We start from the raw sequence: 16144 nt of genomic DNA, 5'->3' as shown, positions 1-16144 counted from the left end.
TATTGCATTTAGATCTGTGCTTCTGTAGTTCTCCTGCTCTGGTCAATCATGCAGAGTGCAGGGTCCCTCAGCTGGTTTCTTCTATCATAGCTCTGCGGTGCCTCCAGGCTGTATTGCCTTTAGATCTGTGCTTCTGTAGTTCTCCTGCTCTGGTCCATCATGCAGAGTGCAGGGTCTCTCAGCTGGTTTCTTCTATCATAGCTCTGCGGTGCCTGCAGGCTGTATTGCATTTAGATCTGTGCTTCTGTAGTTCTCCTGCTCTGGTAAATCATGCAGAGTGCAGGGTCTCTCAGCTGGTTTCTTCTATCATAGCTCTGCGGTGCCTGCAGGCTGTATTGCCTTTAGATCTGTGCTTCTGTAGTTCTCCTGCTCTGGTCCATCATGCAGAGTGCAGGGTCTCTCAGCTGGTTTCTTCTATCATAGCTCTGCGGTGCCTGCAGGCTGTATTGCATTTATATCTGTGCTTCTGTAGTTCTCCTGCTCTGGTCAGTCATGCAGAGTGCAGGGTCCCTCAGCTGGTTTCTTCTATCATAGCTCTGCGGTGCCTCCAGGCTGTATTGCATTTAGATCTGTGCTTCTGTAGTACTCCTGCTGTGGTCCATCATGCAGAGTGCAGGGTCTCTCAGCTGGTTTTCTTCTATCATAGCTCTGCGGTGCCTCCAGGCTGTATTGCATTTAGATCTGTGCTTCTGTAGTTCTCCTGCTGTGGTCAATCATGCAGAGTGCAGGGTCCCTCAGCTGGTTTCTTCTATCATAGCTCTGCGGTGCCTCCAGGCTGTATTGCCTTTAGATCTGTGCTTCTGTAGTTCTCCTGCTCTGGTCCATCATGCAGAGTGCAGGGTCTCTCAGCTGGTTTCTTCTATCATAGCTCTGCGGTGCCTCCAGGCTGTATTGCCTTTAGATCTGTGCTTCTGTAGTTCTCCTGCTCTGGTCCATCATGCAGAGTGCAGGGTCTCTCAGCTGGTTTCTTCTATCATAGCTCTGCGGTGCCTGCAGGCTGTATTGCATTTAGATCTGTGCTTCTGTAGTTCTCCTGCTCTGGTAAATCATGCAGAGTGCAGGGTCCCTCAGCTGGTTTTCTTCTATCATAGCTCTGCGGTGCCTGCAGGCTGTATTGCATTTAGATCTGTGCTTCTGTAGTTCTCCTGCTCTGGTAAATCATGCAGAGTGCAGGGTCCCTCAGCTGGTTTCTTCTATCATAGCTCTGCGGTGCCTGCAGGCTGTATTGCATTTAGATCTGTGCTTCTGTAGTTCTCCTGCTCTGGTAAATCATGCAGAGTGCAGGGTCTCTCAGCTGGTTTTCTTCTATCATAGCTCTGCGGTGCCTCCAGGCTGTATTGCATTTATATCTGTGCTTCTGTAGTTCTCCTGCTCTGGTCAGTCATGCAGAGTGCAGGGTCTCTCAGCTGGTTTCTTCTATCATAGCTCTGCGGTGCCTCCAGGCTGTATTGCATTTATATCTGTGCTTCTGTAGTTCTCCTGCTCTGGTCAGTCATGCAGAGTGCAGGGTCTCTCAGCTGGTTTTCTTCTATCATAGCTCTGCGGTGCCTCCAGGCTGTATTGCCTTTATATCTGTGCTTCTGTAGTTCTCCTGCTGTGGACAATCATGCAGAGTGCAGGGTCTCTCAGCTGGTTTCTTCTATCATAGCTCTGCGGTGCCTCCAGGCTGTATTGCATTTAGATCTGTGCTTCTGTAGTTCTCCTGCTCTGGTCCATCATGCAGAGTGCAGGTTCTCTCAGCTGGTTTTCTTCTATCATAGCTCTGCGGTGCCTGCAGGCTGTATTGCATTTAGATCTGTGCTTCTGTAGTTCTCCTGCTGTGGTCAATCATGCAGAGTGCAGGGTCTCTCAGCTGGTTTCTTCTATCATAGCTCTGCGGTGCCTGCAGGCTGTATTGCATTTAGATCTGTGCTTCTGTAGTTCTCCTGCTCTGGTCAATCATGTAGAGTGCAGGGTCTCTCAGCTGGTTTCTTCTATCATAGCTCTGCGGTGCCTGCAGGCTGTATTGCATTTAGATCTGTGCTTCTGTAGTTATCCTGCTGTGGTCAATCATGCAGAGTGCAGGGTCTCTCAGCTGGTTTCTTCTATCATAGCTCTGCGGTGCCTCCAGGCTGTATTGCCTTTAGATCTGTGCTTCTGTAGTTCTCCTGCTGTGGTCAATCATGCAGAGTGCAGGGTCTCTCAGCTGGTTTTCTTCTATCATAGCTCTGCGGTGCCTGCAGGCTGTATTGCATTTAGATCTGTGCTTCTGTAGTTCTCCTGCTGTGGTCAATCATGCAGAGTGCAGGGTCTCTCAGCTGGTTTTCTTCTATCATAGCTCTGCGGTGCCTGCAGGCTGTATTGCATTTAGATCTGTGCTTCTGTAGTTCTCCTGCTGTGGTCAATCATGCAGAGTGCAGGGTCTCTCAGCTGGTTTCTTCTATCATAGCTCTGCGGTGCCTCCAGGCTGTATTGCATTTAGATCTGTGCTTCTGTAGTTCTCCTGCTCTGGTCAATCATGCAGAGTGCAGGGTCTCTCAGCTGGTTTTCTTCCATCATAGCTCTGCGGTGCCTCCAGGCTGTATTGCCTTTAGATCTGTGCTTCTGTAGTTCTCCTGCTCTGGTTCATCATGCACAGTGCAGGGTCTCTCAGATGGTTTTCTTCCATCATAGCTCTGCGGTGCCTGCAGGCTGTATTGCATTTAGATCTGTGCTTCTGTAGTTCTCCTGCTGTGGTCAATCATGCAGAGTGCAGGGTCTCTCAGCTGGTTTCTTCTATCATAGCTCTGCGGTGCCTGCAGGCTGTATTGCATTTAGATCTGTGCTTCTGTAGTTCTCCTGCTCTGGTCAATCATGCAGAGTGCAGGGTCTCTCAGCTGGTTTCTTCTATCATAGCTCTGCGGTGCCTGCAGGCTGTATTGCATTTAGATCTGTGCTTCTGTAGTTCTCCTGCTGTGGTCAATCATGCAGAGTGCAGGGTCTCTCAGCTGGTTTTCTTCTATCATAGCTCTGCGGTGCCTGCAGGCTGTATTGCATTTAGATCTGTGCTTCTGTAGTTCTCCTGCTGTGGTCAATCATGCAGAGTGCAGGGTCTCTCAGCTGGTTTCTTCTATCATAGCTCTGCGGTGCCTCCAGGCTGTATTGCATTTAGATCTGTGCTTCTGTAGTTCTCCTGCTGTGGTCAATCATGCAGAGTGCAGGGTCTCTCAGCTGGTTTCTTCTATCATAGCTCTGCGGTGCCTCCAGGCTGTATTGCATTTAGATCTGTGCTTCTGTAGTTCTCCTGCTCTGGTCAATCATGCAGAGTGCAGGGTCTCTCAGCTGGTTTCTTCTATCATAGCTCTGCGGTGCCTGCAGGCTGTATTGCATTTAGATCTGTGCTTCTGTAGTTCTCCTGCTGTGGTCAATCATGCAGAGTGAAGGGTCCCTCAGCTGGTTTTCTTCTATCATAGCTCTGCGGTGCCTGCAGGCTGTATTGCATTTAGATCTGTGCTTCTGTAGTTCTCCTGCTGTGGTCAATCATGCAGAGTGCAGGGTCTCTCAGCTGGTTTCTTCTATCATAGCTCTGCGGTGCCTCCAGGCTGTATTGCCTTTAGATCTGTGCTTCTGTAGTTCTCCTGCTCTGGTCAATCATGCAGAGTGCAGGGTCCCTCAGCTGGTTTCTTCTATCATAGCTCTGCGGTGCCTCCAGGCTGTATTGCCTTTAGATCTGTGCTTCTGTAGTTCTCCTGCTGTGGTCAATCATGCAGAGTGCAGGGTCTCTCAGCTGGTTTTCTTCTATCATAGCTCTGCGGTGCCTCCAGACTGTATTGCCTTTAGATCTGTGCTTCTGTAGTTCTCCTGCTGTGGTCCATCATGCAGAGTGCAGGGTCTCTCAGCTGGTTTCTTCTATCATAGCTCTGCGGTGCCTGCAGGCTGTATTGCCTTTAGATCTGTGCTTCTGTAGTTCTCCTGCTGTGGTCAATCATGTAGAGTGCAGGGTCTCTCAGCTGGTTTTTCTATCATAGCTCTGCGGTGCCTGCAGGCTGTATTGCCTTTAGATCTGTGCTTCTGTAGTTCTCCTGCTGTGGTCCATCATGCAGAGTGCAGGGTCTCTCAGCTGGTTTCTTCTATCATAGCTCTGCGGTGCCTCCAGGCTGTATTGCATTTAGATCTGTGCTTCTGTAGTTCTCCTGCTCTGGTCCATCATGCAGAGTGCAGGGTCCCTCAGCTGGTTTCTTCTATCATAGCTCTGCGGTGCCTGCAGCTCTGACAGAAGATAATCCTCTGCCATGTGCATCAACAAAGTGGCATTTGCAGTTTCACTGATTTGTCCACGTCAGAGAAAGGAGTTGGCAGCAGTGTTGCTGGGAATTGTAGTTCTAGTAGTGTACGAATAGGAAAGAAACATTATATTGAGCTTCGTCTGTATATTAACAATAAGTATGCACTACGATTTGTGAAAAATAATGTGATTGTGAGAATAACCTTGTAATTCCGGCATGCGTTTTGCCCCTTTTACAGCGCCTCCAACATTTTTCTAAGGTAAAGGGGCATGGCCACCTGCCACATTACAAATATACTTTAATGACTAGAAAACTGGCATACTTTGTAGCTAAAATGTAAAACAGCCCACAGCTGGAAAATATTTTATTTCTGGTGCACAAACAGCCCCCAAAATGTGCCAAATGTGCCAAGAGGCATGAGCCTTTGGATAGATTGGGCTTACTTTACTCCAGCAAGCTTATAGCCGGTCTTGATAAAATCCCCAAACAAGTACCAAATAGAAGTCCTGTTTTATACTATAAATTGCGGGTCAAACCTATGTGACCAAGACCTTTAGGATCATCCTCAATCCTAAAAGTGAAGGTTCCCTAATGCTGATGTAATGCATCCGCTTCTAAGGCAGCCCAGTTCATATGAATGGGGTCCCGCTGCACCCCCTGCTCAGTGTGTGCCAGGTAGATGTAATGTATTGGAGATAATGATTATCAAACGACTCCATGAGAATGCCAGAACTGATAGACATGTTGGCAAGGTTATATCTCCCACTCTTATATTCAGAATGATTTTATTCATTTGTTATCAGTGATTAAAAAACTGTGATGAAATGAGACTGGGGGTAACAGCAAATGATGAGGACTGGAGAGCAAATAATGATGAGTTGAGGGTAAGGGACAGCAAATGATAATGAATTAAGGGTGGGAGAGTAAAGAATTATGTGTTGAAGGTGGGGGAGAGCAAATGATGATGAATTGAGAGTGGAGGGTAGGGGACAACAAATGATGAATTGGGGTCGGGAGCAGCAGATATCGATACATTGAACATGGGGAGAGTAAATGATGTATTGAATGTGGGGGAGAGCAAAAGATGCTGTATTGAGGGTGGGGGAGAGCATATGATGCATGGAGGGTGGGGGACAGCAGCTGATAATGAATAGAGGGTGGGGGTGGGAGAGAGAGGACATGACATAATGAATTGGGGCGAAAGGGGGCATGTAAATATAATGAATTGGGGGAGCGGCGGGTACAGAGTGGGGGGTGTTGAGGATGCAGGAGTGAGACTGGTATTGAATTTGGGAATAGAGTACATGTGCTAATTAATTTATATATTTATTGGGTGGGGGAAAGTGGCTATTAATAGTTAGTGAGGGGACAGTGATAGATTGAAATTTATATTTCGAATGGTGGGTTGCATAATACCTAATTATATATTAATGGTGGGTTCACGTGTGTATTCAGCTGCGTAGTGTAGAAGTTGGGGAAAAACTGGGGAATGTGCTCTGGAAGCGGTGCTCTAGATAACTGTTATTATATGCAGAGATGAGTCGTGGCTGGAAGAAGTGATGGTAGTCTGCGCTGGAAAGAAAAAAGCGAAGATGAAGGACTAGTGTGTTACCTGTACACTGACACTACACACTATGTACAAAGCTCCTGTGTATAATGTCACCGGTGATCACTGTATTACCTGTATACTGACACTATATACAGAGCTCCTGTGTATAATGTTACCGGTGATCACTGTATTACCTGTGCACTGACACTATATACAGAGCTCCTGTGTATAATGTTACCGGTGATCACTGTATTACCTGTATACTGACACTATATACAGAGCTCCTGTGTATAATGGCACTAGTGATCACTGTATTACCTGTACAATGACACTATATACAGAGCTCCTGTGTATAATGTCACCGGTGATCACTGTATTACCTGTATACTGACACTATATACAGAGCTCCTGTGTATAATATCACCGGTGATCACTGTATTACCTGTACACTATATAGAAAGCTCCTGTGTATAATGTCACTGGTGATCACTGTATTACCTGTATACTGACACTATATACAGAGCTCCTGTGTATAATGGCACTGGTGATCCCTGTATTACCTGTATACTGACACTATATACAGAGCTCCTGTGTATAATATCACTGGTGATCACTGTATTACCTGTACACTGATACTATATGCAGAGTTCCTGTGTATGATGTCACTGGTGATCACTATATTACCTGTACACTGACACTATATACAGAGCTCCTGTGTATAATGTCACTGGTGATCACTGTATTACCTATACAATGACACTATATACAGAGCTCCTGTGTATAATGGCACTGGTGATCCCTGTATTACCTGTACACTGACACTATATACAGAGCTCCTGTGTATAATGTCACTGGTGATCCCTGTATTACCTGGACACTGACACTATATACAGAGCTCCTGTGTATAATGTCACTGGTGATCCCAGTATTACCTGTACTCTGACACTATATACAGAGCTCCTGTGTGTAATGTCACTGGTGATCACTGTATTACCTGTATACTGACACTATATACAGAACTCCTGTGTATAATGTCACTGGTGATCCCTGTATTACCTGTACACTATACACTATATACAGAGCTCCTGTGTGTAATGTCACTGGTGATCACTGTATTACCTGTACACTGACACTATATACAGAGCTCCTGTGTATAATGTCACTGGTGAGCACTGTATTACCTGTACACTGACGCTATATACAGAGCTCCTGTGTATAATGTCACTGGTGATCACTGTATTACCTGTACACTATATACAGAGCTCCGGTGTATAATGTCACTGGTGATCAATGTATTACCTGTACACTGACACTATATACAGAGCTCCTGTGTATAATGTCACTGGTGATCCCTGTATTACCTGTACACTGACACTATATACAGAGCTCATATGTATAATGTCACTGGTGATCACTGTATTACCTGTACACTATACACTATATAGAGAGCTCCTATGTATAATGGCACTGGTGATCACTGTATTACCTGTATACTAACACTATATACAGAGCTCCTGTGTATAATGTCACTGGTGATCACTGTATTACCTGTATACTATACACTATATACAGAGCTCCTGTGTATAATGTCACTGGTGATCACTGTATTACCTGTACAATGACACTATATACAGAGCTCCTGTGTATAATGTCACTGGTGATCACTGTATTACCTGTACACTGACACTATATACAGAGCTCCTGTGTATAATGGCACTGGTGATCACTGTATTACCTGTACAATGACACTATATACAGAGCTCCTGTGTATAATGTCACTGGTAATCACTGTATTACCTGTATACTGACACTATATACAGAGCTCCTGTGTATAATGTCACTGGTGATCCCTGTATTACCTGTACACTGACACTACATACAGAGCTCCTGTGTATAATGTCACCGGTGATCACTATATTACCTGTACACTGACACTACAGTGGGGAAAATATGTATTTGATACACTGCCAATTTTGCAAGTTTTTCCACCTACAAAGAATGGAGAGGTCTGTAATTTTTATTGATTATTACATAATTAATTAGCATTTTATTGCATGGAATAAGTATTTGATACAATAGAAAAACAGAAACCTTTGTTTGCAATTGCAGAGGTCAGACGTTTCCTGTAGTTCTTCACCACATTTGTACACACTGCAGCTGGGATTTTGGCCCACTTCTCCATACAGATCTTCTCCAGATCTTTCAGGTTTCGGGGCTGTCACTTGACAATGTTGAATTTCAGCTCCCTCCAAAGATTTTCTATTGGGTTCAGGTTTGGAGACAGGCTAGGAAACTCCCGAACCTTGAAATGCTTCTTATGGAGCCACTCCTTAGTTGCGCTGGCTGTGTGTTTCGGGTCATTGTCATGATGGAAGACCCAGCCACGACCTATCTTCAGTGCTATTACTGAGGGAAGGAGGTTGTTGGCCAAAATTTTGCGATACATGACCCCATCCATCCTCTCTTCAATACGGAGCAGTCGTCCTGTCCCCTTTGCAGAAAAGCACCCCCAAAGTATGATGTTTCCCCCACCATGCTTCACGGTTAGGGCGGTGTTCTTCCTCCAAACACGGCAAGTGGAGTTGATACCAAAAAGTTCTATTTTGGTCTCCTTTGACCACATGACCTTCTCCCATACTTCCTCTGGATCATCGGCAAACTTCAAATGGGCATTGACCTGCTGGCGTGAGCAGGGGGACCTTGCGTGGCCTGCAGGATTTTAATCCATGACGGCATAGTGTGTTACTAATGGTAATGTTTGAGACTGTGGTTCCAGCTCTCTTCACATCATTGATCAGGTCCTCCCATGTTGTTCTGGGCTGATGCCTGACTTTTCTCTGAATCATCTGTAACCCACAAGGCAAGATCTTGCATGTAGCCCCAGACCGAGGAAGATAGACAGTCATCTTATGTTTCTTCCATTTTCAAATAAAATGCAGTACAGTGGGTCAGTGGTTAGGATTGTAGCCTTGCAGCACTGGGGTCCTGGGTTCAAATCCCACCAAGGACAACATCTGCAAGGGGTTGGTATGTTCTCCCTGTGTTTTTGTGGGTTTCCTCCCACACGCCAAAGACATACTGATAGGGAATTTAGATTGTGAGCCCCGATGGGGACAGTGCTGATAATGTGTCTGAATTGTAAAGTACTGCGGAATATGTTGACGCTATATAAATAAAAAAATATTATTAATTGTGCCAGCAGTTGTTGCCTTCTTAACAAGTTGCTTGCCTATTGGCCTTTAGCCCATCCCAGCATTGTGCAGGTCTACAATTTTGTCCCTGGTGTCCTTAGACAGTTCTTTGATCTTGGCCATGGTGGAGAGGTTGGAGTGTGATTGTGTGGACAGGTGTCTTTTATACAGGTAATGAGTGCAAACAGGTGCAATTAAAACAGGTAATGAGTGCAGAGTAGGAAGGCTTCTTAAAGAAAAACTAACAGGCCTGTGAGAGCCAGAATTCTTGCTGGTTCGTAGGTGATCAAAAACTTATTTCATGCAATTTATTTAAAAATCATACAATATGAGTTTCTGGTTCTTATCTTTAGATTCTGTCTCTCAGAGTTGAAGTGTACCTACGATAAAAATTACAGACCTCTCCATTCTTTGTAGGTGGGAAAACTTGCAAAATCGGTAGTGTATAAAATATTTATTTTCCCCACTGTATGTACAGAGCTCCTGTGTATGTTGTCAGCGGTGAGTTACTGTATTACCTGTACACTGACACTATATACAGAGCTCCTAAGTATAATGTCATCAGTGATCCCTGTATTACCTGTACACTGACACTATATACAGAGCTCCTGTGTATAATGTCACTAGTGCCAATATGTAGTCTGGTCATGGTGTGGCGGTATTTGTCCCTTGTATGTGGTATTGTTCGGTCACTATGTGGTGGTAATATGTGGTCGGGCCATGGTGTGCTGGTATTTTTCCCTTATATATGGTACTATTGGTCATTTTAAAAAATGTACCATATATACTAGAGTATAAGCCGAGGTACCTAATTTTACCACAAAAAACTGTGAAAATGTATTGACTCGAGTATAAGCCTAGGGTGGGAAATGCAGCAGCTACTGGTAAATTTCCGCATCCTGGTACGCATTGCTCCCTCATCCCCAATCCTGGTATGCATGTCCCCCTCATCCCCAATCGTGGTATGCATGGCCCCCTCATCCCCAATCATGGTATGCATGTCCCCCCCTCATCCCCCAATTCTTGTATGTATGGTACAACTCATCCCCCAATCCTGGTATGCATGGCCTCCTAACTCCCAATCCTGGTATGCATGGCCTCCTCATCCCCCAATCCTGGTATGCATGGCCTGTTCATCCCCCAATCCTGGTATGTACGGCCACATGACTGCACACACAAAAAAATAAACACATATACTCACCTTCCTTCCTCACCTAATGTCCAGCGCTGCATCCTGTTCTGCTGCAGCTCATGTCAGCATCTGAGCAGCGCACGGCGTCACTGCCATGCGCTCTCAGACACTGATGTGAGCTGCCGGCATATTCACTCCTCTCCACGTCGGGATTATGTGCATGGAAAGGAGCGAATATGCATTCTCTTTAGTAGCAAGCACCATTAGCAGGAGCAGCGGCACAAAAAATGTGCTGAAAAACTTGGCTTATACTCAAGTATATACGGTATGTGACGAATTCCCTTAAAGAAAAACAAATAAAAATGCCTAAAAAGAGTATTGGATATTTTAACAAATTTTTAATAAGTTAAGGAAGAGTAGGTTACTGCCAAAGGAGTCTACCCTTGTTGTGGTGGCAGGCTTAAAACAATCTTTTGGTCAAAACAAAAGCTGATGGCTATGTGTGTGATATGGTGTTCAATGGGAACTGTTAATGTGCGATTGGTGAAGATGTGGCGCAGAAGTGGAGTTTTTCCAAGAGTGGGAGGTGTTGAGGCTGGGCTGGGGGTGGAGCCTGGGCAGTGGGAGGTGTTGAGGCTAGGCTGGGGGTGGAGCCTGGGCAGTGGGAGGTGTTGAGGCTAGGCTGGGGGTGGAGCCTGGGCAGTGGGAGGTGTTGAGGCTAGGCTGGGGGTGGAGCCTGGGCAGTGGGAGGTGTTGAGGCTAGGCTGGGGGTGGAGCATGGGCACAGTCTCAAGGAGGCCTGAAAAATTTGCCAGTATGGGGCCCTGAACTTGCCGGTGGCAGCCCTGCAAATCTAAAAAGAGATGTCTAATCAAAGCTTATCTTGCTGAGAAAGCAGTAAACAATATATTTTTTTTGTATTAGAAATCAGCAATTCAGATGAATGACTGTCCAAGTGTCCATATAATACAAGGAGTGCTATGGTCGGCCAGAGAAGCTCAGTAACAAAAAACAGTTACAGACTCCCCTCAGAACAAGATCATTGAAGAATGAAATGAAGAATTTATCAATCAGCGAGGAAACAAGCCGCCATAGAAGCCACATAGTCCTTTACAGTCCCAGGTATTTTAATGTTTTTAATGTTTACCAACTATTCAGGAAGAAGGCCATTTAGTCCCTTATTCACATTGACGTCACTGACACATGGTAAGGTTTTAATACTAGAGGTTAGGACCATCCCGCTTTGGGTACACCTTAACGCTGGTGGGATGGCTTTTACGCTTTTTTACCAAGTACTCCATGTTATTTCTATGCACTATTGCTTTTACTCACAGCAGGGTATATGTGCATTTTGTTTCTGTCTCAGGTTTTGGACATTCTTTAGGAAGTATACTTTTAGGATTTGCCAATTTATTCGTATACAAAATATTAACCAAAGTTGTACAGAAAATGAAATAATCATATACGACTCTGGTTTAATGTAATACTATATGGTGTGCATTAAGATGAATTATAAATTCAATGGTCATTCTCAACCTATTAAAGATAAAGGCCCTGATTCATTAAGACTGGCCTTTTGTACATCAATGTTAATAATGAGCGCCCTGGAGTAAGTTGCTATTCTTAATGAATTAGGAGCCGTACGCCACCCCAAGACATATCCAGTAGCCCTGAGCTGGTGTAGATGGCTGTAGTAATTGACACTACTTTGTGGCTCCTTTCATGGTGAATTTGTCGGGTTTGCACGCTCACGACCAGTCCAAGTTCCACCCACTTTTGGAAAAGCTGGTGAAGCCGGCCAGTAATGGTCTAAGAATGACAAAAGTTGCCAAATTTTTTCACAACTTCAAGTAGCACAAAAACTGCAATCAAGGCATTAGTTTTATTATTTTTTTAAAGTTAAATTGTATTGCAAGATGTAAAAACAGTTAATGTGTCAAATGCCGTCATTTCTATTCCAATGCTTCAGCATCGCTTATTATAACCTTCCATACGAGTCTCAAACTCACTAAGTCCCACAAATGATATGGCGATATGTCAGAAGAAAGTTACACAGTAGGGTCACTTTAATTATACATTGACCGCAAAAGACCCCAGTTTAACGTGGCACTAACAAATCTGTGATTCTCCTCCCATGAACAGTTAGAAAATCTTGATGCCGCTGACAAAAGAGCAGCTTTCCTCCAAAAGCAGCGGCCGCACATCACTTTATATTGGAAGGAGCTTACTCCTTTCCACAATCAGGAGCGTCCTCAGACCAGTGTCAGACCTAGTAATGGGAGCTGAAAAACTGCATCATAAGCAGAATGAGTTCCACACACAATTACATCTGGAATATTTTTTCTGTTAATCTTGTAGGTAAAAATCTTAAGGCTACAAGCCTCGGTTCCTCAAGAGACAGTGGTAAGTGCATTATATTCTATAGGCAAGCTTAATAGTTGCAGAAAATAACTTTTCACAATGGTCCTATGCTGACATCTAGTGGCGAGAGGTTTATTATTACAGGTATCTGACTTTCCCCATTGCCACTGCTCTGCTCCGTTCTAGGTGGAAAGTTCACTGAAGATAGCTAGCTATTATAGTCCTAATGTGTTGGTAAGAATTTGTGGTTTGGAAGGTGGATGGCAGCTTCACTCTGATCAGTCGTTCTCCATAGTGACCATGAGGAGGACTAACAACAGGGGGAGCTAGAGAGCAAACCATTCTAGCAGTATTCTGCTTCTGGATTTTACCCGTCAGTGCAGACCAATGTCATTTTAAGCCGTTATGAAACCAGCTACAAAGATCTGCAGATGTCACTGAGACACTCACACGTCATCATTGACTCTGTGCACACAATGTCCTAGGTTTAATATCAGCAAGTTACAATTTAATGTGGTTCCAGATAGAAAAGCAACAGAGAATACGACCGATACAAATCTACGCCTCTTACTGTGTTAATACAATGGTTATCTGCAGGGAATTTGTTGGTTAATTGCCCAGTGTAATTGTGTCACCCTGGCCTGGATGCCACAAGTGTAAATAAAGCTGGGTCTGAGAGCAAGGGGGAGGTTCTCTGGTTAGGGGAACATTAGCATGCAATGCCTCCTGTCTCAGGCCAGTAGGGGGAGCTGGCTGCCCCTATAAAAGCTGGTACTGGGGGCAGGGTTAGGGAGAACTGGACGACCTGCCTCAGCACTGAGAGGTGTCCCAGAGCAGGGACAGAAAGTTGATTGCACCTAAGAGGAAGTGTGGCAGGAGGAGAGCCACAAGCCAGAGACAAGAGGCGAAGAGAGCCTGTCTTGGCAGAGAAAAGACTTAATTTTACCAGACTTTGGTGTCTGAGGCTGGAAGGATTCCACATCCCCCAGCAGAGAACCAGTCCGCAAGGGACTGTATATTTCTTGGCCCAAGAAGCCTGGAGGCCCTGCCACAACTGAAGGGACCAGTAAAGCCGTACAAGGCTGGGAGCAGAAAGGAACCCACGTCGCAGGCCATACAGGCGAGAATACACGGAAAGCTCGGAAACGTGGGCTGTTACCCTATCAGGAGGAGATAGCCAGAAGGAGCGCAGAAAGCACGGTAGGCCTACACCCTCACCCTGACCAGGGCCAATTTCCCCGTTGCTCTCAGACATCCAGGTCCCCTCCTAGCCGGGACTGTTTGTGGGTCAGTTTACCTGTTCTAGTAAAGACCCTGGACTGCAACCTGTTGTCTGTGTGCTCCTTGCTCCTCCAGCACTACCAGCACTGGGACTCTCACTACCATCACTCCCACCATCCACTATACTGCCCTGGGGCCGCACTCTTCCCGTGGGGAGTCACACTACCCTAGCTGCACACCTCATCAGCCCCAGCGGTCTGCATGCAGCGGCGGTTCGTAATAACCGCAATCCACGGGTGGCGTAGTCGGACATAAACATCAGCACATAACGGACTACCACTGGCCTGACCACCCAGAGCCACGGAACCGGGTTGCAACTACTACCACCCCATGTATGCTCAGCATACATCCAGCGGTGGATACCGCGATCTAGGCAGCACTTCTCCTAATCTTTATGGCTAAAACGGAATCCCTACACAGGGTTACATCTCCTTCTCTTCTCCTGCTCCCATCCCAGTATCTTGTACACTGATGAAGGTCTTTATTGACCGAAATGTCTTTACTGTGGACTGCAAATAAAAGTATCTTCTTATATCAGTTTGGTGTGCTGAGATTATCGCGACAGCTTTGGCGTAGTCGGCAGGATTTCGTGCCCGCAACCACCGGGTACTGCGTGCCTGAAAAAGACTTTTGTAACTTACCTGTGGCGAAGTTTCCCGCCGTCCGGAGTCGTTTCCCGCCATCCGGAGCCGATTCCCGCCATCAGACGCCATCTTGGACCGTTTCCCGTCGTCTTCTGCCGTCTTCCCGCCATCCGCAGCTGCTTCCGGCCATCGGACGCCATCTTCAGGACGCCGAGCAGGAAGAAGAGGGGCGTGGACGCCGAAAGCGCGCGAGACCCGAAGCTCCGCCTCACGCACCGACACTGCGCAAGGTCCTGGAAGGGAGAGAGAGAGACGCTGACGTCATCAGGACGCGACGCAAGGTCCTCGTCCAGAGCAGCAGCAGCGGAGTCGCGGCCTACAGAAGAGGATCGTCGGAAGGTAGGCCACGCTGAACTAGGGGGGAGGAAGATGTCGGACACAGAGGCGCCCACTACCACCAACGCAGCTGCAGCAGCGGTGATGCCCTTTTCCCTGCCCTACATCCCTGGAGCGGCCTGGCTGCCCAAATACTCAGGGGAGCCCCATGCCCTAACTGACTTCAAGGAAAGGCTATACAGTTTGTTCCACGTTTACCCCCTGACAGAGGAACAGAAGGTCAGCATATTAACAGGGCAGTTAACTGGCGCAGCCCAAAGGGAGGTAAAATCATGGCCCACTGAGGAGAAAAGAACCGTGAAGGGTATTCTGGCCCAAATGCGGGGTACCTTTGACACACGTACCTCCGCTGAGATTAAAATGAGGTTCTATGGATGTAAGCAGCGGGCACAGGACAGCATCAGAGACTATGCCCTAAATCTGCAGGAAGCCTTGAGGGCTATTCAACAAACTGACCCTGGCAGTGTGCAGGAAACGGATAAGCTGCTAACAGAACAATTCATAGAAGGTCTGCTGTCTAGCGCCCACAGGGCCCAACTGCGCCTCATGTTCTTTCAGAACCCCGACCTGACTTTTGCCCAATTTAAGGACAGGGCCATAAGGGTGCTCTGTCAATCTGCAACCAGTGGCGCTATAAACCCCCGGCGCCCTGCTCTCACCTACCACCAGGAGGCGGCGCCCTCCTCTATGGACCCCGTGGGGGCAGATGCACAGGTCCTGAACCAAGCCCCGTAGACCTGCACCACCAAGTCCAGGAGCTGACCAGGAGCGTCGCGGCGTTGACCAGGACCGTCCAGGCGTTGCAAGTGGACCCGTCAAGACCCATCGAGCTGGCTTCAAGTCCGGAGGATGTCCCGTGGCGTCGACAGAGGAGGATCCCGTCATTCCGAGGGAGGCCCACAGACCGCTACGCAGAGGATGGATAGCCCATTTGCCGTCGATGCAACCAGCCCGGACACATTTCCAGGTACTGTAATTTAAACTGGTCCAACCTGGGGCAAGGGGCCAACCCCCAGGCATAAGATCACCAGGCCCTTATAATTGGCGTGATAAGTACGTTGGGGGGCGCCCGGTTTTACCCGTGGTGCTGGTCGGTATCCCCATGAGCGCCTTGCTGGATACTGGGTCACAAGTAACCACTATCCCTTATGTACTTTTTAAGCAGTATTGGACTGATGCTGATATCACACGGTATCCTGACAGTAACTTGAGCATCATCGCCAGTAATGGCTTACCCGTGCCGCAGATGGGGTTCAAGGAGATGACCATTAAAATTGGTAAAGTTGAACTGCCGGCACAGGGAGTGATTATTGTGGACATTGACCGTCATGAAAGTCACCCTAAGATAACTGTGGGTACTAACCTAATTGAAAATTGTCTTTCAGAGGTAATTGTAATTCTACAAC

Source organism: Phyllobates terribilis, unplaced genomic scaffold, assembly GCF_046119375.1.
Source record: "Phyllobates terribilis strain yellow unplaced genomic scaffold, ASM4611937v1 Scaffold_132__1_contigs__length_4960021, whole genome shotgun sequence".
NCBI lineage: Eukaryota > Metazoa > Chordata > Amphibia > Anura > Dendrobatidae > Phyllobates > Phyllobates terribilis.
This window is presented reverse-complemented; position numbering follows the sequence as displayed.